Source organism: Mesoplodon bidens, assembly GCF_964165515.1.
Source record: "Mesoplodon bidens genome assembly, chromosome: 7".
Taxonomy (NCBI): domain Eukaryota; kingdom Metazoa; phylum Chordata; class Mammalia; order Artiodactyla; family Ziphiidae; genus Mesoplodon; species Mesoplodon bidens.
This window is the reverse complement of record NC_138164.1, coordinates 114,558,872-114,582,475: the sequence shown is the minus strand read 5'-3', so window position 1 is coordinate 114,582,475 and position 23,604 is coordinate 114,558,872. Positions and strand designations below refer to the sequence as shown.

Sequence of the window (23,604 nt, the reverse complement as noted above, 5' to 3'; positions counted from 1 at the left end):
TGTCTTGTAAATAAGTTCATTTGTATCATTTTTTTAGTTTCCACATATAAGTGATATGAATATGATTATCTGTCTGACTTACTTCACTTAATATGGTAATCTCTAGGTCCACCATCCATGTTGCTGCAAATGGCATTATTTCATTCTTTTTTATGGCTGATTAATATTCCGTTGTGTATGTGTGTGTGTGTATACATATATATATATGTACACACATACATATACACACACCACATCTTTATCCATTCATCTGTTGATGGACATTTAGGTTGGTTCCATGTCTTGGCTATTGTAAATAGTGCTGCTATGAACATTGGGGTGCATGTACCTTTTTTTTTTTTTTTTTTGCAGTATGCGGGCCTCTCACAGTTGTGGCCTCTCCCGTTGCGGAGCACAGGCTCCGGACGTGCAGGCTCAGTGGCCATGGCTCACGGGCCCAGCCGCTCCGCAGCGTGTGGGATCCTCCCAGACCGGGGCACAAACCCATGCCCCCTGCATCAGCAGGCAGACTCTCAACCACTGCGCCACCAGGGAAGCCCGCATGTATCTTTTTGAATTAGCTTTTTTCCTGGATATATGCCCAGGAGTGGGATTGCAGGATCATATGGTTAACTCTATTTTTACTTTTTTTTTTTTTTTTTTTTTTTTTTTGCGGTAGGCGGGCCTCTCACTGTTGTGGCCTCTCCCCTTGCAGAGCACAGGCTCCGGATGCGCAGGCTCAGCAGCCATGGCTCACGGGCCTAGCCGCTCTGCGGCATGTGGGATCTTCCCAGACCGGGGCACGAACCCGTGTCCCCTGCATCGGCAGGCGGACTCTCAACCACTGCGCCACCAGGGAAGCCCTATTTTTACTTTTATAAGTTACCTCCATACTGGTCTCCATAGCAGCTGCACCAATTTGACATTCCCACCAACAGTGTAGGAGGGTTCCTTTTCCTCCATACCCTCATTTATTATTTATAGACTTTTTAATGATGGCCGCTCTGACTGGTGTGAGGCGATACCTCATTGTAGTTTTGACTGCATTTCTCTAATAATTAGTGATACTGAGCATCTTTTCATGTGCCTGCTGGCCATCTGTCTGTCTTCTTTGGAGAAATGTCTATCTAGTCTTCTGCCCGACTTTTGAATGGGTTGGGTTTTTTCTGATATTAAGCTGTATAAGTCGTTTGTGTATTTTGGAAATTAATCCCTTGTCGGTAGCATCATTTCCAAATATTTCCTCCCAGTCCATAGGTTGTCTTTTCATTTTGTTTATGATTTCCTTTGTTGTGCAAAAGCTTTTAAGTTTAATTAGATCCCATTTATTTTTGTTTTTATTTCCATTACTCTATGAGACAGATCCAAAATAATATTGCTGTTATTTATGTCAAAGAGTGTTCTGCCTATGTTTTCCTCTAGGAGTTTTATAGTATCCAGTCTTACATTTAGATGTTTAATCCACTTTGAGTTTATTTTTGTATATGGTGTTCAAGAATGTTCTAATTTCATTCTTTTACACACAGCTGTCCAGTTTTCCCAGCACCATTTATTGAAGAGACTGTCTTTTCTTCATTGTATATTCTTGCCTCCTTCGTTGTAGATTAAGTGACCATAAGTGCAGGGGTTTATTTCTGCGCCTTCTATCCTGTTCCACTGAGGTTTATTTCTGCGCCTTCTATCCTGTTCCATTGATCTATATGTCTGTTTCTGTGCCCGTGCCATGCTGTTTTGATTACTGTAGCTTTGTAGTATAGTCTGAAGTCAGGGAGCGTGATTCCTCCGGCTCTGCTCTTCTTTCTCAAGATCGTTTTGTCTTTTCAGGGTCTTTTGCGTTTCTATACAAATTTTAAAATTTTTTGTTCTAGTTCTGTGAAGAACGTCATTGGTAATGTGAAAGGGATTGCACTGAATCTGTAAATTGCCTTAGGTAGTACAGTCATTTTTTAACACTATTGATTCTTCCAATCCAGGAACACAGTGTATCTTTCCATCTGTTTGGGTCATCTTCAATTTCTTTCAACAGCATCTTACAGTTTTTGGAGTAAAGGTCTTTTGTCTCCTTAGGTAGGTTTATCCCTAAGTATTTTATTCTTTTCGATGCGATGGTAAATGAGATTATTTCCTTAATTTCTCTTTCTGATATTTCGTTGTTAGTGTATAGAAATGCAACAGATTTCTGTACGTTATTTTTGTATCCAGCGACTTTACTGAATTCACTGATGAGCTCTAGTAGTTTTCTGGCAGCATCTTTAGGATTTTCTACATATAGCATCATGTCATTTGCAAACAGTGACAGTTCTACTTCTTTTACAATTTGGATTCCTTTTATTTCTTTTTCTTCTCTGATTGCTGTGGCGAGGAATTCCACAACTATGTTGAATAGAAGTGACGAGTGGGCATCCTTCATCTTTTTACATTTAAATAGTGCTCCCTCTAGATTTGGACATAAGGAGTCATTAAATTCAATTTATTTTCTATGTGTCTAACTAGTTATCCCAACACTATTTATTTGAATACATCATCTTCTTTCCACTGACTTAAGTTGTTACCTTTATCATATTTCAAACTCTCATTTAATCTGTGCCCATTTCTAGATTGTCTTATGGATGGCTGATGGGCCTGGTGATGGGCCAGCCTCAGTTATTTGACTTTTGAACTTTATGATGTGCTTGTGAGTATAGCAGGTTTCTCCCATCTCTCTTACTCATAAGTGGAAGCTGCATTTCACACAGTACAGTCAACCAGGGAATCCATGGCATGGCCTCAGACCAAAACACTCTAGACACAGGATTAGCTCTTGAGTTGGACGGGAAGCCTGGAGTGTTTGGGACTGAGTCCTCGCCTTGGCAGCTAATGCTGTCAGGGAACAGGAGCACTTGTTTCTTCCAGGCTCACTCACACGGCAGAATCCAGACAAGGGATGCACCGGGGTCTCGCGTCTGACCCTGGGGGCCATTTCCTACTCATGTATGATCACAGTTTCGGGGCATCTTATGAAAACTGAATTCAGTAACTCAAGAAAGTAAATAAGCCTAATTCAAAAAGGAAAAGAATGGCAATAAGAAAAATCTGTAACATGTAGCCAGTCCCTCCCCTCCCCAGGCCAATCACCGGAAAGGAAAATAACTGACACGGTAAAGTGTTATAATTGGAGTGCTGTTATAACCAGTGCAGGTCAAAATGGTTTCACATCATGACTTGGACAGCAGTGACTCAGTTTCCTTATCTAATCTAGACCACCTGTACCAATGTGGCTTTTCCCAGCCTCATCCTTGTGAAACTAGCCCAGAGGAATGCTGCTCCTGTCCCCGGACCTCCTGCTTGGTGCTCTCCTTTACTGACTTATAAACAAAAAAGTAGTGGTTAAGAGCAGATTCTAGAGCTGTAGTGCAAGTTCAGATGCTAACTGCACCCCTCCTACCTGCTGGACCTTGAACGAGTCATTTAACCTCAGTTTCAGTTTCCCCATCTGTAAAATGGGGATAATAAGAAAGAGTGCCTTCCGCAGAGGGTTACTGGGAGGATTAAATGAATGACTAACGTGAAGTACACAGAATGGTGCTGACATATAGTAAGGTTATATAGTATTGGTTAAATGCATGTCCCTACCTCAAGATGAGTCATTCAGTTCATGTTTATCATGGTAGGTGCCTGACAACATCGATGGAGAGGGGAGTTTGAATGAGTAGAATCACCTTCAGAAAAAAGTGCAGTTGCACCCTCATTAGACTATTTAGGACAATGGGTAATCTTTAAAACCTGGTGCTTTTCTGGAACACAGAGGGACAGGCTGCACCAAAGAGCTCCAGACGCTTTTTCAGAATTGTACAGGACTTGCATTACATGCTCTTTTTTTTTTTTTTTTTTTACACATAAGATGCTGGGGGTAGGAGTTTATTAATTAATTAATTTATTTTTGCTGTGTTGGGTCTTCGTTTCTGTGCGAGGGCTTTCTCTAGTTCTGGCAAGCGGGGACCACTCTTCATCGTGGTGCACGGGCCTCTCTCACTATCACAGCCTCTCCTGTTGCGGAGCACAGGCTCCAGACGCGCAGGCTCAGTAGTTGTGGCTCACGGGCCCAGTTGCTCCGCGGCATGTGGGATCCTCCCAGACCAGGGCTCGTACCCATGTCCCCTGCATTAGCAGGCAGATTCTCAACCACTGTGCCACCAGGGAAGCCCAACATGCTCATTTTTTTTACACATAAATTTTAGAATCAGCTTGCCTGATTTAAAAAAAAAAAAAAAAGTGTGTGTGTGTGTCCCTCCATATTCTGCCAGTAGTTTCTATTGAAACTGCAATCAATTTAGATTAACTTAGAATTATCTTTCTTACAAATATTTTTGACTTTCTAGCCAAAAATAGGAGAGATTTATCCATGTGTTCAAATCAGTTGTAATGTCCCTCAGTATTTTTTAGCCCTCTGTTCATATAGATTTTCTGTATCTTAAAATTCATTACTGGGTATTTTTAGGAAGACGACTGGTTTTTTAAATTTGGCGATCGTGATTTTTTTCATGAATTTTTCATTTTGAGATAATTGTAGATTCACATGCAGCTAGCTGTGAGAAATAATAGAGAGATCCCATGTAGCCTTCACCCAGTCTGCCCCAGTGGTAACATTTTGCAAACTGTAGGACCAGATCACTGCCAGGACACAGACACTGACACAGGGGAGCTTCTGTCACCCCAGGGTCCCTCATGTAGCCCCCTTTCATAGCCACACTCCCTTCTCTCCCATTTCACCTTGTCCTTAGCCCCTGGCAACCACTAATCAGTTCTGCATTGCTTTAATTTTGTCTTTACAAGAATGCTCTATAAATGGAACCGTACAGTATGGGACCTTTTGAAACTGGCTCTTTTCACTCAGCACAGTTCTCTGAAGATTCATCCAGGTTGCTGCATGTATCTTTGCATTCTTGGTGTGACCCTATTTACGTTGGTTATTTTTACAGCTGATGGACCCTGGTTACTAATAGCTTCCTTTTTTTGCGCTATCATAGATGAAATCAGTATGTGTTCTTTTATTATGCCAGCCTTGTCAGATCAGTGGAATTTTGGCTCCACAAAGAGACTGTGGAAGATTTCATTAAGGATGTGACTATTTTAAAATATATGCTCAAAGAAAAAAAAAAAAAAGCTCCTGTGTAAAAAAAAATTTGTTTTGTTCTTAATTTTTTTTCAACCACTTTATTGAGTCACGACTGACATACAAAATCTGTACATAATTAATGTATACAACGTGATGAATTTGGAGATAAGTATATACCTATGAGACCATCACCACAATCTAGGCCATAAACATACCCATCACCTCCAAAAGTTTCTTCACGCCCTCTTTATCATGTATATTATTATTTCCTAAGAACACTTAGCATCAGATCTACCCTCTGAGCAACTTCTGAAGCACACAATGCAGGGTTGTTGACTACAGGCACTGCCCTGGACAGTAGCTCTCTAGGACCCGTTCACCCTGCAGAACTGAAACTTTGTGCCCTTTGACAAATTCCTCCAAGCTGCCTCCTCCCCCTGCCCCTGGCAACCACCATTCAACTCTGCTTCTCTGCGCTTGACTATTTTAGATTCTTCATATAAGTGATATCATACAGTATTTGTCCTTCTGTGTCTGGCTTATTTCACTGTCCTCCACATTCATCCGTGTTGTCACAAATGGCAGGATTTCCTTCTTGTGAAAGAATTCTTGTACAACAACTCGATTTCTGAATGCTAACAGGATTCAGGGGGGAAAAGTCCTTTTTACATCATTTATGTTTGATAGAGAGTGGGATAGAAGGAAGCAAGTTTCCTCCCTATGGGATACATACAAGAGTTCAGGGGGCCCCCAAGGAGGGGCCTGGGAGCCCTGGGGCCATCCTGTGGGGCTGGGATGAGGGCATTCCTGTCTTGAATGCTCCCCCGAGAGAGGGCCTCACTTTCTCCCAGTATCTTCTTGTCTCCTCACCAGCCCACCCAGCTCTGTCTCTCTTATCTCTGTCTCTCTCCCCAACTCTGTGACTCCTAGTCGTCTTGAAGCTCCCTGCTCACCCCCACGTACAGGACTGCTCTCAGGGCTGGGGTGAATGCAGACAAAGAACGGGAATCTTTGCGAGAGCTCTGGGGGAGGGTGCTATAAGTTGACCTTCACGGCCTCAGGCTCCCTTGATGGGAAATGGGGTTTGTTAAAGCCCCCACCCAGTCTAGACTGGGCCAGCCCATACACGCACACACCCACACACACACCCACACCCACACACACCCCTGAGCTAAGAAGGGCAAAGGGCAGCCCCAGTCTGAAACTCCCGTGGGTTCCCCCAACGTGGATGTGTGTACGGTCTAGGCTCTAGGAGCTGAAGGGATCTGTAAGATCCAGTGCGGTGCCCTGCAGGCAGGTGGAGGAAAGGGTGCCCCCTTGCCCTGTGTGTCCATTCTTCCAGGCGGGAGGTGTGAGTGCACACACCAGGCACTGTGCAAGCCCCAGGGGACTAGGAGGATCTGGGCAGGGGCCACCCCTGCTCTCTCAGAGGTCCTGATCTCATCGGCAACACTCCCTGGGCACCGTGTTCCAAAGGAGCCCCGGCGCTACCATTTCAGTGAGGAGAAAGCTCGCTGGCCCTGCACACATCTTTGGACTAAAGAATATTCTTAAAATCATAACAGTACTCGCCCTTAGCCAGGCACTGTGCTAAGTGCTTTATAAACACCATTTCACTAATCCTTACATCGCAGCAGCTTTTGACATAAGAATATTATCACTCCTGTTTTATATACAATCAACCTGAGGCTTGAGAGGTTAAGTCGGGCCCAGGGTCACAAAGCTAGTATTGACCCTGAGCAGTGGCTCTGATGAAGTCACTGTCGCTCCTCAAATACTCCCTTGGTATCATTTTAAACAAGTCAAGCTCTCTCCTGACCCTCTCCCCTTCCCCAGGCTGGGACCGACTACGTCCCTCCTTCGGAGTGGCCAATTTCTAAGCCTCAGACTGGTCCACAGAGAACCCATCTCCCCTCTTGTTCTTAATGTATAACTGGGTGTTTGTCTGTGGTGAAGGGTTACGAGCAGTCTCTTTCGATCCCAAGGCCGGTGAAGGCAGAAGTAGGTCTTTTAGTTCAGCATTATCTGCAGTGTTTAATCCGCACAGAGCCCATCATGGCCACGCTGTGAATGTGTGACGAATAAATAAGTGAATGAATAAGCAAGGGGGGATTGCACCAGGGCCTGTCAGGTGCAGGACCCTGGCTGTGGCCCATCCTCCTCACAAGGGCCTGCCCAGTCTGCAGCGGGTCTCGAAGCAGCAATGAGGCCTTAATGCTCTTTCTGGAGCTCCTTCACCCCTGCTCTTCCTCCAGGGCTCACGTCCCCACTCACACAGTCCGTGGCAGTTGGAGTCCAGAATCTACCAAAGGTCTCTGATCAAAAAACCTGCCCCCTGGAGCCCACTCCCTTCTGTTGCTGTTCTAGAAATACAGGGAAATCAAATGCAGTCACTCTGATGATCCTCCAGGGCCTTGTTATATGGGACTATTTCAGTTTTCGTAGATCAAGAGACCAAGGTTTGGGGATGGCAGATGTTCCCGGGTAGAAAGCAGTGGTACCTGGGGAGGAACTCAAGTCCGTGCATGCTGAGACCAGGCTGTGTTCACACGCCTTCCTTGCTTGGTTGGCCGCCCTAGTTATGCCCTCCCCCGAGAGGAAGTCTGCTCCCCCTTCCTAATGGCAAGTCTCCTGTTAGCCTGAGAACCAGGGGCCTTTAGATCTTGTTCCCGGGATAATTCTCACCAGCTCAGGAGGCATGGGGATGGGCCAGTGGTAGGAATGGGGCCAGCACCTGATTAAAGGCTCCAAATGAGGGCTCTCGCAACTGGGTGATGGAGCTGGAGGTGAGGGACAGAGCGAAGGTCCTGGCCCTCTGCAGCCTGCTGGCCTGAGTGCGGACAGTGGTTTGCAAGACCAGTCATGTGGAGGCCAGGTTTTCTGTGCCAAGGGCTAGGCCCCTCTTCCTGTCACTACTGCCTACAAAGGCTGGACCTGGGGCTCTGGCTGATCAGGAAAAAGTAAGAATTGCATATGATTCCATCAAAGATGGTTTTCCTATTAAAACATGACTCGTGTTAAAACACAGGGCTTAGTTCAGAGTAAACATTTCGAACTGCTGAGGAGAAGCAGAGATTTATAACACAGAGCAAGACTTAAAGAAGTAAAAGCCCCTGTATAGTGACTGAGGCCGTGAATGCTGCCCTGAAATGCCAGCTCAGTTCAGACACAACTTGATCCAACCTGCTCCATCTCTGCTTCCAGGAGCACCCCCCTTACTTCTCACCTCAGTACTCCCAGGTTGGGAGGTCTCGTGGTCCAGCCTGGGCCTTAGGCCCTCCTCACTCCCTCCTGGCTTGAGCTCCAGGGCAGCCGCCCTTGCTCTGTGCCCCCAAATCTTGGCCTCCACCAGCTTTGTTAGATTCCTCTCCCTGGCCGCACACTCGCTGCTGCCTCTCTCTTCCAAATCATAAACACAAAGGATGGCCAAAGGTACACTCTCCACGACATTTTTCCTAGTCAGACAAAACCTAATGACTGCCTTTTGTTTCCTTCCATTTAGAAGCATTTCCCTGGCAACCCTGTCTCTCCTTAGCCAACAGCAGCTAACTTCATCCTTCCCCTTTATCGAGATATTGTTTAGAGCAAATAACTCATTAACTGGTACAGCAACTTGGGAACCCTTTCACACCGGCTCTCAAGAGGACCTTTCCCCTGAGAACGGGGCACCCCACAGAGCTTAGGAAGAGAAGTGCCTTCGGGGGCTTTGGTAGGGCTCTGCCAGCAGACAGGCAGCTGTCTGTTAACGACTGTGCCTGGTACCTTCTCTGATTGGATTAAGCAACTTAACAAAAGGGAAGCCGATGTGGCTGGAGTGACCTGCCACATTCGTATTCCTGTGACATCTCCTCCTAGGTGGCCCAGGTGTGTGTATGAAGGCCTGAGGCCTGCTGCCAGCACCGCATAAGCTCCAGGGGGCCGTGTGGGCTCAGCTCCCCAGCAGCATTCTCTTTCATTTGAAAATATACTCATTTGATAAACAGACTGTGTTCCAGAACTTTCTAGGTGACCTCCCTTCTCTTCCTCCTTTTCCACTGTTAGGGGTTGGAAAAGCAATAGACTTGCTTTCTCAGTGTCTCTGGAGTGACTTTCGGGGCAAGAAGAATGCCCCTTGTCTATGGCACCAGAGTTGAGGCTAAGCTTTCTTAGGAGAAGAACAGGCTCACTGGCCTGACTGGGAGCTGGTGGCCAACTGAGAACTTGCTTTGGCGGAGGGAGCTGGGAGGAGCCCCTCAGCTAGGCCTGCTCATGTAGAAGGAGTGAGGGGAGCTTCTGCCTCTCACTCTCCCTCACAGACTGCTCCAGCCACAGGCAGGGGCTAGGAATCTCCCTACCAGGGCAAGGGCCAGACCAGCCTCCTTCAGAGAGCAGCCCGAGACACAGGCGACGCTTTGCCAAGGTTTTGTGTCTGTCAGAAAGTAGGTCTGTGTTCCTAACCCACACAGTACACTAGATGGATGCTGGTGTACTGTGTGTACAGCAGGTGACTGAATAAGAAGTGAAACGGCTTCCATCTTTAGAGCTCTGCGGCTTTGCATTTACAACTTCCTCCCATCCCTGCCTCACTCATATTTCCTGGATTTGACATGTGTGCCTCTGGGGACAACCTGTGAGAATTACAGATTGCCAGGGGCGGGGGCGGGGGTGGTGGTGCAGCGATGTCAGATTGGCACAGAGCGTCTAATGTTCAGACCTGAACAGACAGGGAAGGGGTTACCTGGAGAGGGTCCCCATCTGAACAGAATGTTCCCCTACGTGGGGCAGCCGGCACAGCTCACGAGAGCATGTCTTCGGTCCTCAGATCCCATAGTGTGCGTGCCATGGCACGTCACACCCATCACCATGTGTCTCACACTTCAGGGGCCCAGCCAGGTCGCGTAGAGGGCCACCCACATCACTGGTTCTGGACAGGTGTCGACGGGTCCCTTTTCACATGGCACTGCACCCTGAATGGGCAGCCCCATGTGCCTTCCACCTGATGGGCCACGCCAGAGGGCTGCTCACAGCCCGGCGTGCGACCCCGGCCCCACTGCTCAGTGGCAGCGCCACACAGACATCGAGCCTCGCGGCTGCGGGGTGAGCTGCTGTCATTCCGCGTGGGGTGGGAGGATGAGCCCACGCGGGCAGTAGGGGCCACAGGCCGCCCCAGCCCCTCGCTCAGGCACTGAAATTCCAGAGGTCCCATGCAGGCTTTGGGCCTTCGGGTCTGCGGCTTATGGAGGCGGGCCCCCGCCCACCCTGGTGCTCTGACTCCGTCTGCCCAAAGGCGCTTGCAGTGTCGGCCATCCTCTGGAATAGGACTCCCGGGCAGGGTGGGCCAGGTTGTCTCCTAGTCACCTCCTGACTCACCAGGGTCTAGACCATCACCTGGGCTAAGCCGAACGTTCTCTCTATGGACAAGCCTGCCCGAGTCCTGGCCCACTCACCGTCAGCCTGCACACTCTGGGCCTCAGCCCAGTTCCAGGAGAGTCATGATGGGGCTTGTTCTAGGCCCCTCTGGCTCTCACCCATCCAGGGGATGGGAGAATAGAGAAGGGTGCTGGGCCCGCCTCTAGCAAGCCTGAGTCAATGGCGAATCGTCGCCCTTCACCCTGTCTCGCTCCCTCGCACTGGGCTTTTCTCTGCCTTCCTGAGAACGCAGCTGTGCCCGCCCGTCCGGCTCCTCGACCACCAGCTCCAGCCTGGCTGTGTGACCCTAAGGCCCTGTGATGCAGGGGACAAACATGCCCATCCCGATGATGGCACTGGCCTGGGAGGCCAGACCCCAGACCACACCACACCGTGCCTGGCCAGGGGAGGAACGCACTCAGCAGCAGGGTGTGGGCACCCCATGCAGAGACCTGGACCCTTACGGGCAGAGCCCCTGCCTGCCAAGTTTCTGTGATTATTTTGAAACAGTTCCCAGCAACAGACACCCCCCCCCCCGCCCCCAGCACTGAGTCTCATTCGCAGCCCCGGAACAACAGCTCCCGGCCCTGGGCAGCACGTTCCTGCGGGACAGCTGCTGTAACCGGATCGCGCGCCCGGCTGCCAGCACTCTCCACATGAGCACGTCTGCTCTCAGGCCAAGCTCTGGGCTGTGCACAGCGTGGCTGCTCGACCAAACACGGGTCCCCCCGCTTGGATGGCAAACCCCTGTTCGAGGCTGGGATGTCCTACTCGGCCCCATTTTCAGACTGGGACCACTGGCTTCCAGCTCTAAAACTGCATTCCCTCCGGAGCAAGAGCTCCTCTGCCCACCCCCACAGAACAAACAAAGGGACTCAGGTGCACTTCCCTCCGGCCAGAGGGCCCTGGTGTGTCAGTCCAGTCCCCAGCCTAGAGGCCAACCCAGGTCCATGAGGGCCCTCATGATGCAGAGCATGCCTGGTCCATCCTCCTGGTAAGTGAAGGTGAGGACAGGGCCAGGTCTGGCTTGCTGAGGCAGGAGCAACAGCTTGGGGTGAAGACATGGCAGTCACAGATCTAGGGGGACAGGATGCCAGGGAGTGACACAGATGCCCTGAACGGGGTGTACCAAGTAGACCTTAGCCCACCCGCAAACTGCAGTGGAGAGATCTGGGTCGGGGATTGTCCGCCAAGTACAGGGGCGGTTGAGAGTGCTGGACTCCCAGGCCTGACGGCCTTGGGTTGAGGGCTGGGACAGCCTGGCCTGCTTGTGGCTGCCCTCAGTGCTACACTCTGCAGAAGGCTCTGGTAGGTGGATACACGCCCACGAGCCCAGCTGTCCACACAGCGCCCCTGACTGCACTGGGGCTGCTGCATAGTATTCAAGAGGGCCGTCCTGGGACTTGGGACTGTTTGTACAGTCCTCTCCCTGACACAGCCTATTCGGTGGCTTTGACCCCCTGACCCCTACCAAGGAGGTGTGGCTGGCGGGGGAGGGACAGGTTCCCCCCTCCATTCTTCTCAGGCCCTCTGCTCAACCTGCGGCCTTCCCTCCCCAGCCAGGTCCCAGAGCCTAGGGTACAGTGTTCTGATGCGCCTGGGCCAGCAGCCAGCCAGTCGTGGAGACACTGGGGACGGGGGCCTCCAGCCCAGACCCTGGTTCCCAAGAAGCCTCAAAGGCCAGAGTCGGGGTGTCCTGCGGAAATCCTGGTGGGATGGAAAATCCCCAGCAGTTGGGCCCCAGGCTGAGCTGTGACACTGCACTTTTCCCGCCTGCTGGGGGTCAGCCGGCTCGCTGCTTCCTGCTTCCCTTTGATGTCCCTGTGTGAGGGAGGGGTCAGCACCCCTCTGGGCTCGGGCACACACACATACACACACGCGCGCGCGCTCTCGGCTGCAACAAGGACTCTGTGCTCTGGGGCCTGGGTAGTGGGTATGCTGGGGTCAGGCAGGGGACCTGGTGGGCTGGGGAGGGAGGCCAGGTGGAAAAACCCCAGCCTCGGCAGAGAGTTCCTGAGAGAGAGGGAAGGAAGGGTCTGCCCTGAAGCCCACCGAGGGCATGTCCGCTCTCCCTCCTGGGCTGTCTGATCTGGGAGGGAAACACCACGATGAGCCTCTGTCTAGACGAGGAAACTGAGGCCTGTGGACAATCCAAGCACCGCCACTCAAATGGCCTCCTTGGGGCCTTCCTCTCACATCTGGGGAACTTCCCCAAAAGTTTCAATAGCTGCTGCCGTTTGCCAGCCCTCCCTGCAGCGCTGGGCCCCAGTCTCTGCGTGCGCCCTCTCCAGTTCACTGCATGACGCCGGGCTTGGCCTACAGCTCCAGGTGGCAGGGCAGAGCTCGTGCAGCCAGGCCTTGTGGCCCTAGTGCTACCGTTCTACATGCTCACTGCTGACGAGGCAGGTGCCCTCCCGAACACTGGGACTGAGTTGGCCCTCTGACCAGCCCAATGACCCTAGGAGGTACCCTGCTGGTTTTAATTTGGGTTCACAGATGAGGAAAATGAGGCAGAGAGAGATTAGGTGACCTGCCCAGTGACACGTACCTCATCTGTGCTAGAACTGGGATGCAAATGGAGTGGCCTGGAGCTGCTGTTTGGCACTACTGTGCTGTGCCGCCATGTCACACCTACATACTCCACTGTCCCCCAAGAACCCCCTGGGCCCAGCCCTCCTGGAGAGGTGCCCGAGGGGGAGAGCGCAGGCCAAAGGCCATGCAGCAAGGTCTGGAGCTGAGCTGGCGGGGGAAGAGGGAGCTCTGCTCTCTGCGCCTTCCACATGTGGGGCTGGGGAACAGGTCAACCCTCTAGAAGAACCCAGAGAAAATGGCAGGGGATGACCGGGAAAGCCGGGACTGCAGGGCCCAGGCTGGGAAACTGGAGGCACGAGTACCGCCTGCAGGATTCTGAGGGGCGGTTGGCCCACCCTGTAGTAGTGGCTCCTCCGCCTGGGAGTAGGGTGGTTTGGCCCCCACCCACCTGTGCAAGAAGGCCTTTGAGATCCTGAGGAGAGAAGCTGTGGAGATGCAGGTGGCTGGGGAGGTGACTCCCCCCACTCTTTTAATGTTCAAACAGCTCAGCTTGCTGACTTTGATGCAGGGGGTTAGGCGGAGTGGCTTTGAAGTCGGCCCTTGGGGGACGCTCCTATCAGCCCCTGCATAGATAATCTCCCACCCGGCCCTGGGACTCAATGCCACTCTTGGGATGCCCCCCCTCCCTTACAGCTTGGGGCCTTTTTGGTGGCCTTGGGAAGAGGGGGCCTTAGGGGGGAAAAAGCAGCCTCTCCTTGGGAAATGGGGAGCGTGGGGGAGGGGCAGCCCAGGACACATGCCCCCAGAAACCCCTGCCCTCTGCTCCGCCTCTGCTCCAGGCACTGGTGTTCCTCCAAGAGCCCTAGGGGTAGAAGGTGTCTGGAGAACCACCCTCCCTCCTTGGCTCAGAAGGAGCCTGGCCACAGCCAGTGTGTCCCCGACATCTTCCACCTCATAGCCCGTGATGTGCTCCCTTGCCTTGTCTGCCAGCCTGGGAGCTCACAGAGGGGCAGAATAAATGATGAATCAATGAAATGATGTAGAAATCTGTTAGCCGGAGTACCTTCTGGATTCTCAGACATCCAGACATTTCAGGAACAAAAGAAGCCAGCAAGTGGCCTGCAGCCCTGGCAGCACGAGTGGGAGGGGCAGTGGGATGAGCGGCCGGCCAAGGAGGCCAGGGTCAGGTGAGTGGCTGCTGGGGGCAGTGCCCTTTGCACTGGGGCGGGGCACAGTCCCATTGGGAAGCTAGTTGAGGGGGTGGCGTTTGGCTCCCGAGTGGCCTATGCAGGGAGGGAAGCCATACCTTATCAGGGTGGCACTTGGCCCTCCCAGGTGCCTCGCCGTGGCCTCGGGCATCCCTCTGGGCTCCCACCCCTGCATGTGCAGGGAAGGCCTCTTGGACTCCAAGGCTGCCTTCCCGCATAATGATGACAGTGGCGGGGCCTCAGCATGGCCCAGGGCTCTGCTGCTTGGGAGACCTTTGCCCGAGCACAAGCTGAGAAGGCATGTGAGCCTCTGAGGGCCGGCCCTGCCTCTCCTACCCTCTCTCGGGCTGGTTCTCCAGCGAGCTGAAGGTTCGAGAGTGACTCTCTCTCTTCCGAGGTTGGACAGGGAGCCTAACAAAGGCCTGCAGCCCTCCCCAGCCATGAGAGGACAGGGAGGGCTGGCCTCCTCAGAGCCCGAGCTAAATTCTGCTGTGTCCGTGCCCAGTGGCCTCAGGCAAGTCACTCTGTGTGGCCAGGCTGCTCTTTGTTGCATCTGCACGCGTGCAGTGCCTTCGTCCCTGGGCCCTGGGCGGCGGGGGGATTAGATCAAGTCGAGCATGATGAAGTTAAGGCGCTGCACGGTTACTTTAGAGGGCTGGTGCTGCTGGCGTGACCGTTCTGCGGGTGACATGTGCCTATACTAGAAGGCTGTCTCCCTCCCTGAGAAGAGCAGGGGTCCTAGGGGCTGCGAATGAGGCAACGTGAGAGCAGAGGCCGGGTCCTGGGACCTTGGGACCAGCCCGTGGGCCTGGTAGGGTCTCAGCTTCCATCATGAAGAAGGTGCCACAGGGCCAGGGGCTGGGCAAGAAGCAACACGAAGAGGGGACAGAACCCCAGGCCTTGTCAAGGAGTGGGTGGGTCACAGGCTACTAAGCACACATGTGTTTTAGCGCACGAGTGAGTGGGTGTGTGTTAGGGCAGATGGGTGTGAGGGACATCTGTTAGAGTTTCTGAGCAGTTTTCATCCCATTCCTAGAGCCTTCAGGGGGTTTCGGCCTGGCAGGGATGTCAGAGGGAGACTGTGGACTTCAGGCTGTGGGAGCGCTCTCCCCACTTGCCCTGGATCCCGGGCTGCTGCTTTCCCACTGCTGGGAACCGGTCTCCGGGGGCACAGGAGTCCAAGCCTCTACTCCCACCCAGGTTTCCCCTGGGTTGAGGCCCCAGCTCCTTTAAGCCAATCTCAAAGGTTCATTTGGAAGTCACGGCCATGTGTTCATGTCCGCCAGGCTTGGATGGAGGGCAGCGGCTTTGGGGTGAAGTCTTGTCTTAGGCATCAGAACAAGCTGGATGAGGGAGGGCATGGGGAGCCTTTGTTCTAGATGCACACAGATTCCTGGCGACACCAGGGGGTGGGGGCTGAGCAGAGTCCCTCTCAGGGCCTTCTGGGAGGGGCACTCAGAGCTCAGCTGCGTTTAAAAATTAGCAGGCGGAGGAGTTCGAGGCTCTGCAGTTAACCCCTTTTGAGCCTTTGAAGCCTGTTTGAACTGTTAATCAGGAAGGCTGGGCTGAAGGGCTGCCGCCACCCCCCTGAACGCCTGGCCCTGGCTGGGTCTCTGAGTCTGGGCGTTAAAGCCGAGAAACTGCTGTCTGCGTGGGGTCTACTGAAGCCCCCCACCCCCTCCAAGACTGTGATGTTGACGGCCTCTTTGTTTTCTCATCTCAGCCTATTCAAGGCCATTTTTCAGCTTGCTGGCTTTGCGTTAAGATTGGGGGGATTTTCCACCCTTCCGAGGTTATGAAATAGCTCAGCAAGGACGAGGCCTCCCCGCGGGAGTCAACCCAGCCTCCCGCACGTGCTGCAGGGAAAGGCTCTTTATTGCCACAATTCCAAGGGCAAAATGAGAGAGAAGGAAGGACTTTGGGGAAGGGGTCTCTCCCTGTCTGTCCTGGGGAACGATGGCCAGCAGAGAGCCACGCTGGCTGGAGGCACATCCCAGCAGGGCCATTTTTAGGCCAGCGGTCATCCACTGCCAATGGTCAGAGGACCAGGAACACTGCTTGCAGTGTGGCCTCTGCAGGGGCCATGACCCTTACTTAGGCAGGTGACTTCCCCTCCTTCCTGGTCTCCTGGCTTTCCCGCACCTCTCCGGCTCTGTCCTCCATCTTCTTTGCAGGCTCTCCCTCGTGGCCTGGCTGTTAACACCTGAGCTCCTCAGGACCTGTCCAGGGCTGGCTTCCCTCTTCTCTCCAAACTGCTTCCCCGAGCTGTGCCTGCAGCTTCCAGCACCGTCTGTGGGTCCCTGATTCCCAAACATGTCTTCAGCCTGGCCCTCCACGCTGCAGACCCACGTCCCAGTCACCAGCCCCACGGCTTCCTTCTGCAGTCTCTCATGCCATACTCCACCCCACCAAGGCACCCTTTCTCCAACAACAGAGGTCCCTGCCACCCACCCCTGCCATGCAAGCCAGAAACCCCAGAATCATGCCCAGCACTCCCCCTTCCTAGCTGCCCGAGTCAGTCCAACACCACACCAGGTGGATTTCACCCTGACATCTGCGAAGATTTCTGCTTCCCTCTGTTCCCCTCACCACTGCCCAGGCAGGTAACCGTCTCTGGGCACTGCAGTGCCTCTGTCCCCTTCCAGTACCTTCTCCACTCAGAGGAGGGGGATCATTTCACAACACAAATCCAACTGGGTCACTCCCCGTGTGGGACTTTCAGAGGCTCTCGGCACTCTCAGAACAAGGCCAAAGTCCTTAGCAGCAGCGTGGCCTGCTCTTCGCTTCAGGTGCCTGGCCTCTTTCCGGCCCTTTGGCTCATGGGCTCCCTCCACCAGGGGGCCCTTTGCCTGCAGCTCCTGTCCTGCCTCCCCCACCTTCCCCAAGGGAACTTCTAGGACCCCAGACTAATTCCTGGCGCAGACCCTGTTCCAGGTGGTTCCTGTTATATGAGTCTCTTCCGTGTCCCCACCTGCAGAGCACCCCCCTTGGGGTGCAGTAAGACACACACATGCACGCACTGGGTAGTCTCTCCCCTCGGACCACAAGCCCCAACAAGGGCAGGGGCTGCTCAGTTCCTGTTCCTACCGAGTTCCTACTGCCTGCTGAGTTTTCGACAAAGATTTCTTCAGTGACCAAATCTGTAAAATGGCAATGGTCGCTGCCCTGCCTCTCAGACAGAATTCACTGCCTGGGCAAGTGCTACGTAGACGGGAGAACGCTGCCTCAAAGTCAGCTGTACGTGGCCTGTCTCACTAGCAGGCCTGGGGTGCGGGCGAGCTCTGCGAGGGCCTGCTGCAATCTCCCAGAACAGCACAGGCTAAGAATGAAGGAACAGGAGCTCCCTTGTTGGAGGGAGGGGAGAGAAGGGATTCCACTGGGCCACACTGGGAAAGGGCTCCCCACCCTGTAAAAGCAATCTGCTCCAAGACTACTTCCTGTCACACCCTCAGATGTTCCTCACTTCTGCCCTCTTGGACACACACTCAGGCGGACATGATCTGGCTCTCTGCTCCGGTCAGGCCCTCTTCACAGCCCAGGGTCACCTGTGTGGCCGCTGGACTGAACCGCTCTGCTGCACACCTGCCACAACTCGCCTGGGCACCCGATGGCCCTGGTCCTCTCTCCCACCCCCATCCCCACCCTGAAGCCCAGCCAGAGCCTTGGTGGGGGCCCAGTCTGCCTGGGCAGTGGCCGGAGGAGCTGGGGCCTGGGCCCAAGCTGGGGACAGGCTTGTGTGCTGGGCACTGGCCCCCCAGGGAGTCCCCATTCTATGACACTAATTGCTACAATTAGCAGGAGAAAGGGCTATTAGATCAGTTTCTTCTCTGGCTGAGGCCTGGCTGCTGGGGAGGGTGAGCCCAAGCCCAAAGCTTTTCGAAGCAGCAAGGATTCTTCCATAAATGAGGCCACATTTAAATTGCAAACAAGGGCCTCGCCCAGCCCAAGGAAGGGCTCCCAGAGAAAGGCTTTAGTTCCGCAGATGCAGCGGCTGGGGGAGCGGGTACAAGCTCCGGTTTTGGTTTCGTGGGCCTTCCCTATCTGATGGAACCTTGGGTCATCCAGGCTCCCGTCAGTGACCCAGTCCTGCTGGGACCGGCCAGCAAGGAGGAACACGGCGATGGCTGGGGAAGGAAGGACAGTGCTAGAGGCCACTCCCTCCCCTCCCCACCCCCACCCGCCGCACCAGGTCTGCTCTGAGGCCCCCTAGGATGCCTCCTCCTCCCGGAGCGCATGGCAAACCTTCTGGATCTGCTGTCCATCACAAGAGCCACTCACTCGTCAGTCTGCACTAACTGGGAAAGGTGAGAGGGCCCACTCGGCCTCTACCCAGGCCACCTCTAATTCAGACAAGCCATAGGCGCCTATGCCGGAAACAGCTCAGGGAATGCAGCTGCAAGACAGTTCCAACTAAAGCCCCAGGTGGCAGCCTATGGCCTTGGGATGGAGGCACCTGCCAACCCTGAGTTATACCGCTAGCCAAGGAAGGGGGTGCTTCGATTGGCCAGGCCTGGGTCAGGGTCTCTCACTCAGAGGGTGAGCGCTGGGTGCTGGGTGTGGCAGGATGCAGGTCAGGACTTGCTTCACTTAAAGGGCCAGAGCAGAGATCATCCCAGTCCCCGGAGTGGGTCTCAGATAGACAGTGGCCCTCACCTGGGGTGCCCCCCAGGGGACATGTGGCGATGTCTGGAGACGTTTTTGATTATTACCGCTGTGGAGGTGCTACTGGCGTCTACTGGGTAGAGGCCAGGCAAGCTGCTAAACATCCTAAGACACAAAGAACAGCGCCCCACAACAAAGAACGCTCAGACCCCAAATGTCACCAGTGTGGCAGCTGAGAACCCTTGGTCTGAGGGGCTGAGATCCTGACATGCTGTGTACTTTCTCATTGCATTCTGAAAATGGATGCACACTTTCCTGGCCTGGCCTCTTCCTTCATTCAACAAATCAATGAAGCCATTCAACAGCAATGCATGACGTACCCCGCCGTGTGCAGACCCTGTAGAGAAGACAGACACGCTCTCAAGGGGCCTCCCTTCCGGTAGAGGAGACAGGCAGGCAACAAATAAGTAGATGCCTAAGGAACCAGAAAATACTGTGACATAGTCTGTGCACGTGGAAGCCTGAAACATAGTGCTGACCTAGCGAGTGACTGAAGGGGCCAACTGAAATGGCAGGTCAGAGAAGGTCTCTTTGACAGGCGGCATTTCAGGTGAGACCTTAAAGGATGAGAAGGAAATGTCGTGCGAACAGCCAGGCAGAAGTAGCTGGTGCAAAGGCCACAAGGCACTTGTCTTGGCTGGTTTGAGATGCAGGCAGAAGGCTGGCGTGACGGGAGCTTGGTGAGGGAGAAGGACAGCGGGCGGGGCAGATCTTGTAAAACCAGATGGAATTTGAAATTTATTTCCCCAAAATAGAAGCTACTAGAGGATGCCTAGCAGGGGGAGGGACAGGACACACATTCATTCATTCACTCTTGGCTTTGGGGACTCTGCTGCATAGGACATGGGGTTATTCACAGCCCTAAGTTCACGAAGCACTGTGGGCTACCCCATAAGGGTCTGTGGGAGGCACCCCTGAAAAGGCATCTTTCTGCTTTTCCATTTAATCCCTGTTCTCCACCCCACCTCTCCTCTCGCCGTAGCCAGCCGCTCCAGTGTAATTTATTTATATCATTGTGTGCATGCGGCCTGGTAATGCATGGAGTATCTTCTAGCATGTCTGGGTGGTGTGTAATTTTAATTTAAATACAGAGCCGTGTACCGAGGCTCTCATTTTGTTTGGCGTTTGTGTCCCTCGGCGCTGTGTCTGCACACGTCTCCATTTTGGGAAGTGTACATCTAGTCCTCACTCCTAACCACAGTGCCAGGTTCCAACTCCCCACCCTCACAGGCAGGCTGCACTGAGCATGCACACACACAGCCCCTCGTTGTTCTGGTGAGAACTGCTCTAGCTGTTTACCCAGCAGGGAAACTGGTAGGTTGCAGGTATTAAATATTTTATTTGAGGAAGAAGTACTGGATGGCCCTCCAGAATGTCTTTGCCTGTCTACATTCCCACCTGCAGCACACAGGGAGGCTTGTTTCCTGCATTTCTGCCAACATTTGGCATTATCCTCCTTTCTACTTCTTCTCAAATGAAGAATATCTATTGCTTTCATTTGCATTTCTCTGATTACTAATGAGCTTGAGCATCTTTTCACGTGGTTGTTAACCCTCCTGCAAATTGCCCATTAATATTTTTTGCCCACTTTCCTTTCGGGCTTCCTATCTCTTTCTTATCGATTTGCAAGGCTTTCTAGTGTACTTTAGCTGTTGTTCCCTTATCAGTTTTAGTTGTCTCACATATCTTGGAATTTGTCATCTGTAACCTGGGCAGAGCAACACAAGTAAGAGTGAAAAAAAGCAAGTCACTATTATGAAAATAGTTTTGACCTTTGCCGTGATGGACTTATTTAACAGAGATACTTAATTAGCATGTATTCAAGTTCATAAATTTTAGTCTTGAGGTTTGTACTTGTGCGCTGATCCCAAGGCCACCCTGGGCCACAAAATTCTTCATAGTTTTCTCCTACGGAACAAATGTCAAGTACCTTTTACTTGTAAATCTTTAAGTCCTTTTGGAGCCTGCTTTTCTAGGGGGGGTCACATGGGAATAATCAACATTCATGTTTCTCCATTTAGGGCTAAGTTTCCCGATACCATCTTCTAAACAGTCCCCTTAGACATGTGGGGCCACCTTTATCTCATGCCACCTTCCTCTAGTGCAGGGCTCCTCTGAAGTCTCTCCCGGGCCTCTGTTTCCCACCATTCCAGCCACTGAGGCCCCAGGATCTGCCGGTACAAGGCCTTCTCTGTTCTCCTTTTCCAAAGTTCACTTGGTGTTTGTAGATCTTTTTTTTTTTCACATACACTTTAGAATATGTTTGTCAAGTTCCTCAAAAGCTCCAACTGGAAGTTTAACCAGAGTGGTATTCAATTTACAGATTTGGAAAAACCTGACATCTCTCTAGTACTGACCTGTCCCGTCCAAGAGAATAGAATGTCTCTCCATATCAAAAGATCTTCCTTTATATCCTTCGATAAATTTTTAAAATTTTCTTCATAAAAGTCTTCTTTGTTAATTCCAAGACCTGACATAAACTTTGCTGCTACACGGATTTGTACCTTAACTTCTACTACGCTTTTAAAGTATTCACTACTGGCATGAAAAAAAATGCTTTGGGGGGGGGGGGGTACATTGATCTTATATCCAAAGACTCTGCTGAAGTCTCTTTTCAGTTCTAAAAGTTGAATTTTTTTCCACGTAGCTCAGTAGTTTTCAGAGTGTGGCCCGAGGACCCCAGAGAGCCCCTGAAACTCGTTCCAGGGTCCAAACTATTTTGGTATTTTCGTGATAATACTCGTAGACAACATTTGCTTCTTCTGTTCCCACTCTCCCAAAGTTAAAGAGTTTTCCAGAGGCAGCACGACCCCCCCCCCACCGGAATATGTGCTTGTACTGTCCTACGTTTTAAGCATTTCTCAGTTTTAACTTCTAAGAAGGTTAACTATCAATCAAAAAAGATATAACCCATATTAACAAAAGCTCTTTGGGGACCTCAGTAATTTTTAAGAGTACAAGGGTCCTAAGACAAAAACGTTTAAGAACGCTGATACAAACAGTCTGTCTTACATCAGCAGTTCTCTCTTTCTCTTCGGCCCTCTCCATACACTTCGCTCCCTTTCCTTGTGCTGGGGGACGCGGCCAGGATGGCATCCTAAGGGTACTCCTTATCTTAAAGGGACAGATACACTTTTGGTTTCTCCCTTAAGTGCTGAAAAGTAAAGTTTTTCTATATGACTTGTATCAGTTTAAAGAAGTTCCCTTCTAGTCCTAGCTGGCTAAGTGGTGCCCTCCCCCAACTCGTACAAAGGCATTAAAGTTTATCATACAATTTTTCTGCTTCTACTGAGAGACCCATATGGTTTTTCTCCTTTAGTCTCTTAATGTGGTGAATTACATGGATAGAATTTCTGATATTGGATCATCTTTGCATTCCTAGTGGAAATCCCACTTGTTTAAGAATTGTTTAATATACTGTTGGATTCAGTTAGCTAACGCTGTACATGGGACTTCTGCATCTATGTTCATAAGGGAAATAGTTCATAATTTTCTTTTCTTTTGGCTCTCCTTATTTGAATTTGGACATGCTCTGATTCACAGTTTAAAAGATCCCTCTAGCCGGAGCATAAATCCTGAAACAGGCCCACTTTTCTCTTCAGCATGTTTGGAAATACATTAAAATAGAACCGTAATCAAGCAACCCAATCCTTAGATTTTTCTCCTAGTGAGTATCTGGAAAACAGGTGCAGAAACGGATCATTTGAGACACCATAGAAATCTGGTTAATCCTGCCTGCCTGCTTTCCTTCAACAAGCACTGCCTGAGCAAGGTTGTGTATCAGGCTCCAGGCTAGGTGCGGGGCAGGCAGCAGAGAACAAACCAGAAGAGTCCCTTCCGGGAGCTCTCCGCAGGCGCAGGCACGGCAACAAGGAAAGGGACTGGGAAACACACCTCAAATGTAGATTTTACTATTGTTAGCAACATTCTTGTACTTTGTGACACTCAATCTAGGTCAGGACTGTTCTGTGCAGATGGAGGAACCCCTCTCGTGCCCGCAACAGTCCTCTGGGAAGGCACTCATCCCCGTTTCGCAGAAAAGGTGCCAGAGGAACAGTGGGGGCTGGCGGTGAGTTTGTCCCCGGCTCCTGCCCACACTGAGCCCCCTGACTCCAATCCTCAACTCCCAGCGCCTGCTGTGACCACGATTTCTAGGCCCTCCTCCCATCCCCCACCCGGGCCGGTGATTCCGACCCCCAAATGGAGACCGACCTTTGACTCAGAACCTCCACTGCGACTAGAAACTTCGACTTCCAATTCCTGCCTCTGATCCCCTGCTCGGACCTCTAACTGCCAACTCCGATCTCCAACTCGCAACCCCGATCCCCAACCCGCACCCTGACTCAGAACCGCGACTCGGGCTCCAATCCCCGACTGGGACGCCTGACCTGGAGCCCCTCCTCGGAAATCCGATCCCGACTTGGCTTCTCGACGCCCCACACCAGCAGCCCCGACCCTGGACTCGGAACCACAGGGCGGACACCAGACCCCCACTCTGATCCCCGACCCCGGACTCGGCACCACAGGGCGGACACCAGACCCCCACTCTGATCCCCGACCCCGGACTCAGAACCACAGGGCGGACACCAGACCCCCACTCTGATCCCCGACCCCGGACTCGCAACCCGGGTCTCTCCCAGGACCTCTGATCCTCAGCTGTCCGACTCAGACCCCGAGGCGGACCCCAGCCGTGGATTCCAACCCCTGACTCGGACCCCAGACGCAGCACCGCGAGGCGGA

At 52.2% G+C, this 23,604-nt stretch overlaps 1 protein-coding gene across 1 annotated transcript in view; it reads left to right on the top strand.

The window, feature by feature from the left end:
- The window catches only part of KCNQ1 (potassium voltage-gated channel subfamily Q member 1), a 350,679-nt gene that overhangs the window by 180,918 nt on the left and 146,157 nt on the right, over positions 1 to 23,604 (top strand). The window lies entirely within an intron of this gene.